At 28.2% G+C, this 13,246-nt stretch overlaps 1 protein-coding gene and 1 long non-coding RNA gene across 4 annotated transcripts in view; one reads left to right on the top strand and one right to left on the bottom strand.

The window, feature by feature from the left end:
* Positions 1-13,246, top strand: part of LOC142330152 (uncharacterized) — a 345,036-nt gene that overhangs the window by 142,693 nt on the left and 189,097 nt on the right. The window lies entirely within an intron of this gene.
* The window catches only part of LOC142330151 (peroxidase-like), a 310,626-nt gene that overhangs the window by 247,165 nt on the left and 50,215 nt on the right, over positions 1-13,246 (bottom strand). The window lies entirely within an intron of this gene.

Genomic DNA, 13,246 nt, shown 5'->3' with positions numbered 1-13,246 from the left:
ATTCATTTAAAAATAACTGGTAAAAATGATTAAAAAAGATAATAATTAGAACTAGAATAATTAAAAAATTCCTTTCGGCACGCCGGAAGGCGGAGATAGGTTTGATCGGTGCTAAGTAGAGGATAAAAAATATTTCCACGTTAAAGTTAAGAAAAACTTCAAATTTACTCAATACGGCAACGGTTGCATGTGAAAAAAAGTTTAGCATAAAATGTTTAGCATAAGACAAGCCCCCATCTTCTTACAATTCCAGCAATATTTTGATCATCCCTTGCAGTAAGGATTGGTCATATCTAAAATTGTTTCAGAAAAACTTTTACGTAATATTTGGAGGATTAAGGACCACTTTAAAACGATTCGATATTGTGGCTATTAAGGAAGGTATGATTTTTTTGTCTTTAAAATTTCATTTTTTCCACTCCCTGGGCCAATGGTTGGTGATATCAACAAACTTTACTTATATACGTTTTAGGCCTTTATCCAAAAAACACTAGAACTTAAACGAATTAGATATTTTACTTAGTAAGAAAGTTATAGCGATATTTTGTTTTTTCGAAAAAGCTCTCCCATTTCCACCCAAAGGTCCGATTTTGGTCGTTAACGAACTCGACTGAGATTTTTGGACGAGTTATTTTTAAGGAACAATTTGAAAGTGATTGGCGCATAATTACGGTAGTTATCGTGTCCACAAGAAAGTGAAAATGTATGTATATATAATTATATGTAAATGTATATACAAACTTTTGAGCTGACGGTGGTTTTGGGGGTCTGGGGGATGTAAAACGCGAAGATATACCGAAATTTTCCGGAAGTCGAATCACGGTACTCTTTACGAACTCTCTTAACTCTCTCACGGTAACTCTCTTATGAAATCCACCTAAAACCAATAAATTGAGAGGGAATCGAAAGGGAAATTGTTTTCGATGAGTGTGGAAAAGTGGTCTGACTAGAGTCGAACTCCCATCCTCAATAGCTTTCTATGAAAAAAAAAAAAATATTTTAGCGGATTTCCAAAAACATTGTAGAGATCGCTACTGCTCTTTGTTAGATTTTCTAAGGTGGTTTCAGAGGGGGGCAACTTTTCTTTACGTTTTGGATTATTCTGAAATGTTTAAATATTTATGTATAAGATATTTTCGTCCGCTGTACCGGACGCAAATCAAAACCGATTTTTACGAAAATTAATGGGGTGCTGTAAACTTATTCAAATAGTGGCCAATTAAGTTTCATGCCAATCGATTCTCAGAAACTGGATTTAGAGGCAAAAAATTGGGTTTTTTGTACGTTTTCAAGGTTTTAATGTTATAACTTGAAGGGGTGACATGCTAGAAAGCCAAAATTAGATTTTTGCGAGCATCACCAATTGCGATCTGGTTTCTCATCGGTCCCAAAACATGAAGTTTGTAGCACAAATCATATTTTTGAGTACTTTTTTTTGCAATAATTCAAAATGTGATCTTGTATGAAGGAAAAAGGTTGGTATCCAAAAAAATAATTTTGAAGTTTTCATCGTTTTAGATCTATTTTTTCGTCAATTTGAACTTTTTCTTTTGTATGAGCACGGTTCTAAAACTACATAAATTATGGGTTACCGTATCAAATGGGTTGTTGGTGATTATGGGTTTTTAAGCAATTCATGCGATCACAACTCAAAATTTATGTGAAAAGGAAAAAGTAAAAAATATACAAGAATAATGTACTTATTAGAATAATACAGGGTATTCGGAGTGTTATAAAAGAACACATGATACTAACATAACATGAGATAAAAAACAATACCGAAAGCTAGATAAAATATTGAAAGCAAATATCCTAACCAACCTAACTTTCAAAAATTATTACAGCAGTGCAACATATTTTCTTACTCGTGCACTTACTGCGACAGAGTTTTTTGTTTTTTAGGCAGTTTAGAATATTTTCAAATAGAACTCCTTCTTTAAATTATTTTTATGATTAAGTAAATTAAAGATTAGAAAATAAAATTATAATTTGAGGAATGTAGAAATTGATTCCTTTTTTCATGTGATAATTTAGCTTATTTAAATTTATAACATTAAATGACAGTATTATTTATTGATATAAAATAATAATAATAAAATTACGTTAGATTTTATTATTACTTTATGAAGAAATAATTTTTTTATAATTAACTGTTATTTAATTCCTATTATGTAAGGTTAAACGTACTCCTGCGTGCTGATGTGGATGTAAATCAGTCTTTATATGAGAAAGTATAATTTCTTTTAACAGAATTCTAGAACGTGATTCTAATCAATTATTTATGTTTATTTGAAAATTTTTCGGCTGTGTTTTTTAAAATAATTTTAAAAAATATATAATTTTTTTTACCAATTTAGGTTATTTAAAATTGTAATTAGATAGATTTTTAATAAAACGATTTTATTTTAAAGGAAAGTAAAGGAAGATTTTTTAATATTATTATTAAAATAAATTTTTTTCACGTTAGAAACGGAAAGGTTTGCTACTTCATGAATACAAAATCAGAATTTGCCTGAACGGATCAAGGGAAACCATAGTAAAATCTTGATGTGAACAGTGATACAAATAAGTAATTAATTATTAAATATTATTTGAAAGTCAATTGTTGTGCATGGTTTTTGTTGTTTTGCTTTTATATACCATCGGTTTAAATATTTTTCAAAGAGTTTTAGAAAGCTTATGCTTCGTATATATATATATATATATATATATATCAAGAAATAATCTACAATTTTTTAAAAATTATTAACCATAAACCAAAAATGCAGAAAAGTCTTTTGTAATTTTTTTTCTTATTTTAGTCTTTATTGAAGGAGGTGTTAGATTTAGAGAAAACTTTACTTAAGAAAATTGTTTTAAGCTTAACCTATATTTGAATAATTAAAAAAAAAAAAATTTTTTTATAAATTCATTCCCAACCTCTACAATAATATATATTCTTCTTTTTTTTTTCACGACTGCCCACAAAAGCGTGTGTATTTACGTATGTGTATATGTTTGTTCCACCGTATCAGCTAAAAGTTTGAACGATTTAGATGTATGATCCCGTGTTGGAATCCTTACGTTCCCGATAGTGTCATGGGCTATATAAATATATAAGTGTGTGTGTGTGTGTGTGTGTGTGTTTGTGAGTGCGAGCGCGCGCGCGCATGTGTGTAGTAATGGAGATTTGTCCGTTGATGCACAAACTTTAATGAATTAGATTACTGTGAGCCTCATCACTGTGTGAGCTGGGTTTTAATTGAATGGTTCGAATCAATCGAAGGAATAATATAACAAAAATAATAGAATTAAATTAACGTTAAATAAAATAAAATAATATTAAATAAATTGAAAAAAAATTCTGTTTAATAATAATTGACTTCCCGCGGGAACTGCGTGTGACGCTAGAGTGGTGAGATGATGCAAGCATCTCGTGCGAGGCTAGACCAATCATTACTATCAACTGATAACAAACGTGGTGCCCGTAGGGTGCTGTTTTGGGAGGTGCAATGGGGTGCTATTATAGTTTGATTTTCAAAATTCAAATGGGTATTTGTTAGTAGGTTAAAGGCTAACTTTTGCACGAATCAGGTATAGTTTCGATCTAACAGATTACGGTTATTCGGAAATGTTGTTATATCTTTGCAACTGATCTGATTTGCAAAATTCAATCGGGGTATTTGCTACTATAATGCAAATCACGATGGAACCAAACGAGAACTAAAATTACTTGATTTACTCAGAAACGGACCTTATTTGGTACTCTTTTTTTTTTTTTAATTTTTAATATTTATCTTTTATTTCTGTTTCTTGGCTCTAACACTCTTAATTTTTGTTATTATTAGCCGGGGAAGTCATGCAATACTTTGCCAAATTTCGTTAACCTACTTTCAACTTCCTACGTTCAATACTTCCCGAAATGAACCAATTTTTTTCTGTACATAAAACTCCTCTAGTGGTCCTGCTGTAAGGATTTCACATATAAATTAAGTGGAATATTTTATTAACATAATTACATTGTATTCGTAGGCAATATATATACATTTTGCCATCACTGATTAATATTACAAATGATGTTTGGTTTAATGACGGAAGTAGAAACGAACTAACAGAACAACACACATAAAATTATAAACTAATATAACAAAATTTAATAAGTTAGGTAAATATTACCACTACTGTCATATCATCATAGTTGTTGAGGAGCAAACATTCAGACCTGTTAATTAATATAGGCTCTGTTGTAACGTGAAGTTTTTTATATTATTATTATTTTTTTTTTTAAATTTAATAAATATGAATTATAAACTAATTATGATTTTTTCCTCAAAATTACTCTTTATAAATTCTTTATTTAGTAAATATTATAAAGAAAAGTTATTTATTTATAAAATATGTAACTATGTGTGTGCATTATATATATATTTTTTTTCTTTTTTTTTACTTGATATCGCCACATAAGATTGAAGCTTGTGCGTGGGATATGGAAACGGAATTTTTGTAGCGTGTGTAAAATGCCACGCTTGACTGAGATTCTAACCCGGAACCTTCGGATAATAGGCCGAGACGCCACCAGTCGACCACCGTGATCTACAAAAATGTTAATTGTACTTTAAACGCAAGCATGTGTTGAAATATGTACTGTTGTTTTTATGTATACTCTTATGTTTGATTTTTCATTAATTAAACATGAATGTCCATCTATTATAAATTTCAACATAGTTAAATATTAAGGAATTTAACAATAACGGGTTTCTTTTTATTTATATAAAAGCTAACAACATAGTTATAATACTTTTATGGCATTGGTTATTAATTTTTATAAATTAGTAAAATAATGATACATGAAAATAAATCAAAAAGTTTTAAAAATTCGATATTTTTAAACTTTGATCGGCTCCTCCGCCCTCAATAATGCTCTAAAATATTTTTTTGGGTCACTTGCATTATTACTACACCTGTTTTTTTTTTTGTTTTTGGTCTACGAGACCACCCGTTAGGTATTGCTTCAAATGATGAGATAAATAGTTTTTGGCGAGGTTAAAATATCATTCCTGACCAGGATTTGAACCCGGGATCTCCGGATGATAGGCCCAGACGCTATCACTAGCGATAAGGAGGCTCTACTATTACATCTAAGAAGACATAAAAAAAAATTCGGTTAAAAAGTATGCAGTAAATAAAAATGTAGCTTTTTTAGATTTTTGAGGAAAGGGGAAATTTGAAGGAAATTAAAAAAAAAATATTAAGATAAGCAAGCACGCATGTATTGAGCTTATTGTGGGGTTATGTAAGCAAAATTTCGAAAAAATGATCCCAAAATTATATCAACCATTTGCTCATATACACTACGCTGTACAAAATTTCATCAAAATCGGTTTTTCCATTGAAAAGTTAGTAAGCTTCAAACACGCCAACACGACTGCCTCCGTGCCGCGAGTGGTAGCGTCTTAACCTTTCATCCGGAGGTCCCGGGTTCGAATCCCGGTCAGGCATGGCATTTCCATACACGATACAAATCATTCATTTCCTCCTCTGAAGCAATATCTAACATTACTTTTTTTGTGTTTGGGGTCCCTGGGTTATGAAATGTCGAGAAACAAAAAAAACAATACCCATTTTTTGACTGATTACCGTATTTTTCTCCTTACAACTTAGCTCTAAAGCTATGCTGCCTGGAAATTAAAATCATAAAGTAATATATAACAAAAGAAAATTACTTATTGCATAAAAATTTCGTTTAGAAAAATCAACATATTTAATAATTTGGGTTAACAAATTATTTTATTTTCATTATTATTTTTAAAAAATAATAATATTTCAGTAAATATTATGACTTTTCTTCGTATTTAACGTAATAAAACTTTACATTTATCCAAATTCATAATGAATTGATTGTTAAATGTTTATCCAAGTTATTTTTAAATATTATTTTTTCGAAATATGTTTGCGTTACGTAGGTACATGAATCAGTACTCTAAATACGACCTTCCTTTCACTGATAACTTTTAATACGGTACACTAAGCGTATAATACATAATATTGAGAGTATATATATATATATATATATATTGTACTAGATGTCATGCAGGAAGTATTCAAGTCTTGCAATTGAGAGAAACACTATCATAATTTAAACTACAGTTCGCTTTCCAGTGCACTGTCCAGTTATATCTTAACTTCTAACATCTTTTATAATTACGTCTATTGATCTACCTTGCATGCGTGTCCGACTATTATTTTAGAATCTATATTGTGTGTTCTTGTATGTTGTAGACGTTTATAGACTGTTTTGATAAGAATCACTGATAAAAGTTACATCATATATAGTTTTATTTCATCGTATTTATTTTGTATTATGTATATATATATATATATATATGTATATATGAATACTGCATATGTTGTATATATTCTATAATTGAAACGCGATCTTGAGTTTATATCTTTTATTAAACTATTAACGTATTAGAATTAAGTTTAAGCCATTTTTACTTTCCTAGCAAATATAGTTGGAATAATATTAAATATATTAATATTAATTGTAAAAGTATGGTGTTCGTGTCAAAACCTTTTGAAAATTTTTACTTTCTTGAACGAGGTAAAGGAAGTATTGTGATCGCGAAAAATTTCAGTTTTAGATTTCAACGGAAATATCCATTTTGACCATCTCTGAATCCATTTTGATTAGTTTTGGCTTGTCGTCTGTACGTACGTACCTCGCATAACTTAAAAACGATTAGCGGTAGGATGTTGAAATTTTGGTTTTAGCAGTGTTGTAACATTTCGTTTTTGTACCTCTCCTTTTGATTGCAATCGACTAGACCAAAAGTGTCCAAACAAGTCCAAAATTCAAAACAAGTTTGATTTTGGAATTTTTTTTAACTGCAGTAATAATACCTCATTGAAAGCTTTTCAACGATATATCATAAATGGTACTTATTTTCATTGTTCCAGAGTTATAGCCAAATTAAATTCTAATTAATGAAATATTAGGATCTTAGAAGGGGCTTTTTTTTGGACATTTTTGGTTCAGTCGATTGCAGTGAAAAAGAAAGGTGCACAACTAGATGTTACAACGGTCCTAAATCCAAAATTACAAAATCCTACGGCTAATCGTTTTTGAGTTATGCGAGATACGTACGTATGTATGTTCACACCGAAACTAGTCAAAATGGATTCTGGGATGGGTCAAAATGGATATTTCCGTTGAAATCTGAAAACTGAAATTTTTCGCGATCACAATACTATCTTTACTTCGTACAAGGAAGTAAAAACTTTTTTAAAATTTATTCCTCACTTCTAAAAAAAAAATTTTTTTTGGATCTAATTCTTTTAATTTTTATTATTAATAGCCGAGAAAGTCATGCAAATGTATTTTTAAGAAAAATTTCATAGACAACACTATATTTCGTACGGTAAATAGTATACACTTCAGTTACCCAATGGAGAACGCTAATTTATTTGTAAAATTTAACAGTGATGCAATCTTACAGTAATGCTACTAACTTCTAAATAGAAAGTATTTTTTATCCCCGCATATTTTATTAAAAGTTTTCTTTTTTGATAATATAGTATTGTCAACCGAATGTGTTCAAGTATATAAAATATCTATCGAGGTAAAACTTCGTTAACTTTGTTGCGTAGACTATAAAAATGGATTCCTTTTATATTTTATTAATATGTTATTCCAAAATGTTTAAATTATTCGTGTGAATAACACGTACGATTCGTCGTTATGTAATTCGTAAACTGTAATATTTTGTAAGTATTTTTAAAAATATTGTTATGAATTATTGAAGAAGTATTATAGTTTCGTTTTATATATTGCAATGTAATTAATTCAAACATATCATCAAATGTTAAAATGAAGTATATAAAAATATAAATAAACAAATTATCAAGAACTAATTTATAAAATTCAAATAAAAATTTACTAATACGAATGCTATTATAATTAGATTTTAATTGTCGTACAATAAAAATAGAAGTAGATTTTTAAGTTTATGTAAGAAGTATCGCACGTTCTAATAATTTTGTGTATATACAGTATTGCATTATTATTTTAATTTAGTATTTAATTTAGGTATTTATTCTTTTGTGACTTTTCCGTCACACGGCTTACACAAGCATAATACATAACTTAATTTAGCAAGTCAGTGCTACACTAAGGCTGATTGTACTATCAGGAATACTATTACTGCAGTATAACTTCATAGTCACTAGTTTAGAGCATTTTGGGGTGGGGTGCGATTTTGCAAATCTTTTTTTGCAAACATTATTATTTTTTAATTGTTAACAAATGTGCTTAACAAACCTTAATTATGCGAAATCTGGGATTCTGAGGGTGACTTTGCTGTACAGCCTCACCCCTTGACCTCTTAAGATGAAAATTGGGTGGAATCAATGCCCCATATATAGAAGTAAACTGACCAAGTTTGGTCAAAATCGGTCCAGTAGTTCTGGAAATATAAGGTGATGTATAGTACAACACCGAATACACATATGTGCATACGAACATCAACATCTAGAAAATTTTCATCCGGTTTTTTGACTTCTTTAGATGTCAAAACGTCATAATATGCGGTTTTCAAACCGCATACGCCGAAATTGGACCGATTACAAACTTTCTTTTCTACAGCTATAGTTCTATTGTAGCGCTAAACGGAAAATTAAAAGCTAATACCGTAATTCTTTATTAAATTTCAACAACAGAGAAAGTTAAAAAAACAGTCACTTGCAAATCCGATTTCCGTCGATATCCGCAGCTGAGTGGTAATGTGTCGGCCTTTCATTCGGGATCCAGTGTTTGAATCCCTGTCAGGTGTGACATTTTTCATATCTACTAAGTTCCATTTCCATATTACCATATACAAGCTTCTATCTAAGCTTCTATGGTGAATTAATTCATCAAGCAAAAAAAAAAAACCGTAACTAATAATTTAAATGAATAAAAAAAAAAACAAAATTAAAAAAAATATATAAAAGGATTATTTTTATCACAGTTTTATCCATCTTTTGTAGTAATTTTTTTTTTTGTAACTAAATGTAGATTTAAAAAAAGCAGCCCATGTCAAAGAAAAACTGTTCCCAAGAAACATAAAATAAATATATAAATGATATACAATAGTAAAAAAGCAGAACGGTTTTCCAAAATCTCCTTTTGGAATATGGTAGATTTTATTAATTTTTTTAAAGTTATCCTACTTTTTTTAAGTATCCAGAAAATATTTTAAATTTCAAAATGATGACAAGAAACTAAAGAAAAAAAATTTAAATCTTTTATAAAAAGATTTCACGATGTTATGTAAAAAAAAAAAACAAAAAAAAACTGCAGAACTATTAGGGAAACACGTATAATAAAAATAATATGTACAGGTTGAAATGAAATTATCGTCATTATTTTAATCCATTTAAAGATTAAATGATAGTTAAAATATTACAAAACATCCTATAAGGAAAAGGCCTTTTAAAATTAAAAATAGAATGTCATAGGTGATACAGATTTATTAACTTTTTCCTTGAGTTAAATTTCTTAAAAAATGTTTATAATTGTTTTATTGATATTAGACCAAGGTCATCAAAGAAGACAATTTGACGGAAAAAATGACAACTGACGGAAAAAAAATCATTTAAAAACAAACAAAGAATGAGTTCCTAGAAAATTGTAAAACAAAACATTTCTGTGGCTAGACTCTTGTTTGTATAAAATCACCTTAGGCATTAAAAAATTGGTTAAAACACACTCATTTAATTGTGTGTGTGAGTGTATATATATACACTCTTGTGTGTATATTATATATATGATGTATGTATATATATATATATATATATATATATATATATATATATATACATATTTCCTTGTGTGTGTATATATATATATATATATATATATATATATATATATACACACACACACACAAGGAAATATACTGTGTATAATTCCTTGTATATATTTATATTTCGTTGCGTATATATATATATATATACAGAGTATTTCTAAAATGGTGGACTGGCTTTACTTTTTCGGATTCTACTTGTACAACTAAACAAAAAATATTCTTAAAAAAATAACAATATCTCCGTATCCGCCTTTTTGTTATACAAAAATTTATATCTCCAGTTCGGATAGAGAAATCACATTAATATATTTGGTAAGCTTCTCGGAAATAAAGTTTTAAAATTAGCAAAAAATCGGGTCTTAAATACCTTCACAAATTACAAAATGGCGGCCATGTTAATTTTTCAAACCGTTGTATTTCCATAAATATAAGTTTTATCAAAATGTATGTTTTGCTGTAATATTAAGCCTTTTATTTGGAACAAAATGACATTATATTTTTAAACTCGACAAATAGTCGAGTTATGGCAGAAAATTGATGTAATTTTGTGTCTGATTTTATGTCCTCCACTTTATGTTCAATTCGATTAAATATTAATTGTTTTTATTTATTGTTAATTCTAGTATTGTAAATTAGTATCAAATTAAGTAATAATTTTCTCACAATAAAATTTAATATTAAATAATAATAAAACAATTGACATTAATTTTTCACTTTTGAATAATTTTTAATAGCGACTATTGCTACTGATGATGTTAACAACGTAAAACTGAAGCTTCTTTCATTAGGAATGGTGTTCAAAACTATCACAACCAGCATATCTGGAGCTACGAGAATCCTCATGGTACCTTCCAAAGTACCCATCAAAAAAAGTTTTCCCTGAACATATGGGCAGGTATTTTCAATGACCATCTTTTGGATCCTGTCATTCTACGAAATCATTTAAATGGAGAAAAGTATCTTGCTAATTTGCTGAAAATATTCTACTTTTTTGGAACCTCTACGAGGAAATATGTGGTTTCACCACGATGGAGCTCCAATACATTTCAGTAAGTTGGTATCAGATTTCCTGCATGAAACTTTCCATGAGAAATGTATAGACCGCGGAGGGCCAGTGCCCAATCATCTGACTTACACCCTCCTGGCTTCTACCAGCGGCGCCAATTGATTATTCAACTACAAACTCAACATTGAGGATCTTCAACAAAGGATTCAAAATGGATTTCAAGAAATTAGGAATACCCCCGGAACTTTTGAACGATTAAGACAATCTTTCAGAAAAAGACTGGAGATGTATAATTTCTAATGATGGACACTTTGAAAATTTCTTATAACTTTTAACACTTGTTAACTGTTTATTTAAAAAAAAAAGTACACCTAATGTTCTACAACAATTAACGTAAGGTTTTTGGTTTTTTTTTTTTAATTATTAGGTCTATTATTATGAAAAGATTATTACTTAATTTGATACTAATTTACAATACTAGAATTAACAATAGAAACAATTAATATTTAATTGAATTGAACATAAAGTGGTGGACATGAAAACAGACACAAAATTACATCAATTTTCTGCCATAACACGACTATTTGTTAACCGATTTAAAAAAAATAATGTTATTTTGTTCAAAATAAAAGGATTAATAATTTAGCACAAACATACATTTTGATAAAACTAATATTTATGGAGATATAACGGTTTGAATAATAAATATGGCCGCCATTTTGTAATTTGTGAAGGTATTTAATTCCCGATTGTTTGTTAACTTTAGAACTTTATTACCAAGAAGCTTACCAAATATTAATGCGATTCCTCTATCCGACCTTGAAATATAAATTTTTATATAAAAATAACAAAATGGCGGACTGGAGGAAAACGAAGGAGAAATTTGTCATTTTTCCTAAGGATATTTTTTGTTTAGTTTTACAAGTAGGATTCGAAAAAGTATAGCTAGCCCACCGTTTTATGAACATTGTGTATATATACCCAAGGAAATTTAACTACTCTCAATAACAAAAAATTACCGTTCAAGATTTTTATATATTTTTGACTTCAAGGCTCCGGGTCAATTCATTGACCTGTATTACGTTTTAAAATTTTGTCATCATTTCCTTTTTTTAACTCTTTTTTTAAATTTAAATATATTGATTTATTAATAATTATTAACCTCTGACAAAATATCAGAAGATATTCATGAAATGAAATTTTATGTACTTATCTATATGTAATTTTTTATTGGCGTACAAGGAAGTCATGTTGTGTCTACATCAATTTTTTTTTTATTATAATAATATAATTATAAACCATTAACTTTACATTATAAAATAAAAAAAAATAAAAAATGTACTATACAATTAATTGTGATATTTTAGAAGCAATATAAAAACGTTATTATGCTGCCTAAAAATCCGCTTATTAAAGTAATATTAACAAATGAAAGTCTGTGAAATTAATATTAATTTTTTTTTTTATAAAAAAGTTGAAATTATTTTAATACAGAGCGTATAATACTCATGCAACTATACTAAGTAGTTAGCCATGAAAATTTACAAATTGTAATTGAAGATAAATATAACATTTATTCATTTAACTAAATAAAAACAGGTTTATTTAATACAGAAACATAATTAATGGAAGTCCCCAAGGGCGTACTTATTAAACGTCATAATACGTCTATATATATATTTATGGATAATTTTTTTTTTTAGTTTCACCTTATTATTATCGGTTAAAGGTTAAGCAATATTTATTGTTCATTGTTCATCTTTGAATATGTAAATAAAACTTTTAAAATAAGTTATTATTCAATTGCTTAGCTCATACTAATGTCTTTTGGAATCGGGTTGGCTCACCCGTTTACTTTACGTTTGTAAAGTAGTAAAGGAGTTCTACCAGCGTTTGCTGGTAGAACTCCCAATGTTTTATTGATCTTTAAAAACCTAAAATTAAAAATCTATTTTCTGTAATATTATTTTATTTAGCTATATTTAGGTAGAATTTCTTTAATTCCTAATGGAGCTGGATTTTTTTATGTATAGGAGTATATATTCAGAGTGTTTAATAAAGAGGTATTTTGATATAGTATCACTCGCCCATTCCTCCACCGATTCTATTTGAAACTTTACAGAACTTTTAACGAAGATTTGAAAAATGTTCTGCGAAAATTTATACCTTCTAGGGTTTATAGAAACAAAATTGTGGCTTTCAAATAAAATTATTAATTTCAGATAAACCACATTTTTTATTCAAAACAAATAGCTGGTAAAAATGATTAAAAATTTATAATAATCAGAACTAGAAAAATTAAAAACAGTTAGATAATTATTCATGGTTATAATTAAATTATTAACTTGTTTTATTAATTTTAACAGCTGTTTAACAATACATCATTTGTTTTTAATCATTTTTACCAGCTATT

This window comes from Lycorma delicatula, chromosome 9 (assembly GCF_047948215.1).
Source record: "Lycorma delicatula isolate Av1 chromosome 9, ASM4794821v1, whole genome shotgun sequence".
Taxonomy (NCBI): Eukaryota; Metazoa; Arthropoda; class Insecta; order Hemiptera; family Fulgoridae; genus Lycorma; species Lycorma delicatula.
This window is presented reverse-complemented; position numbering and strand designations above follow the sequence as displayed.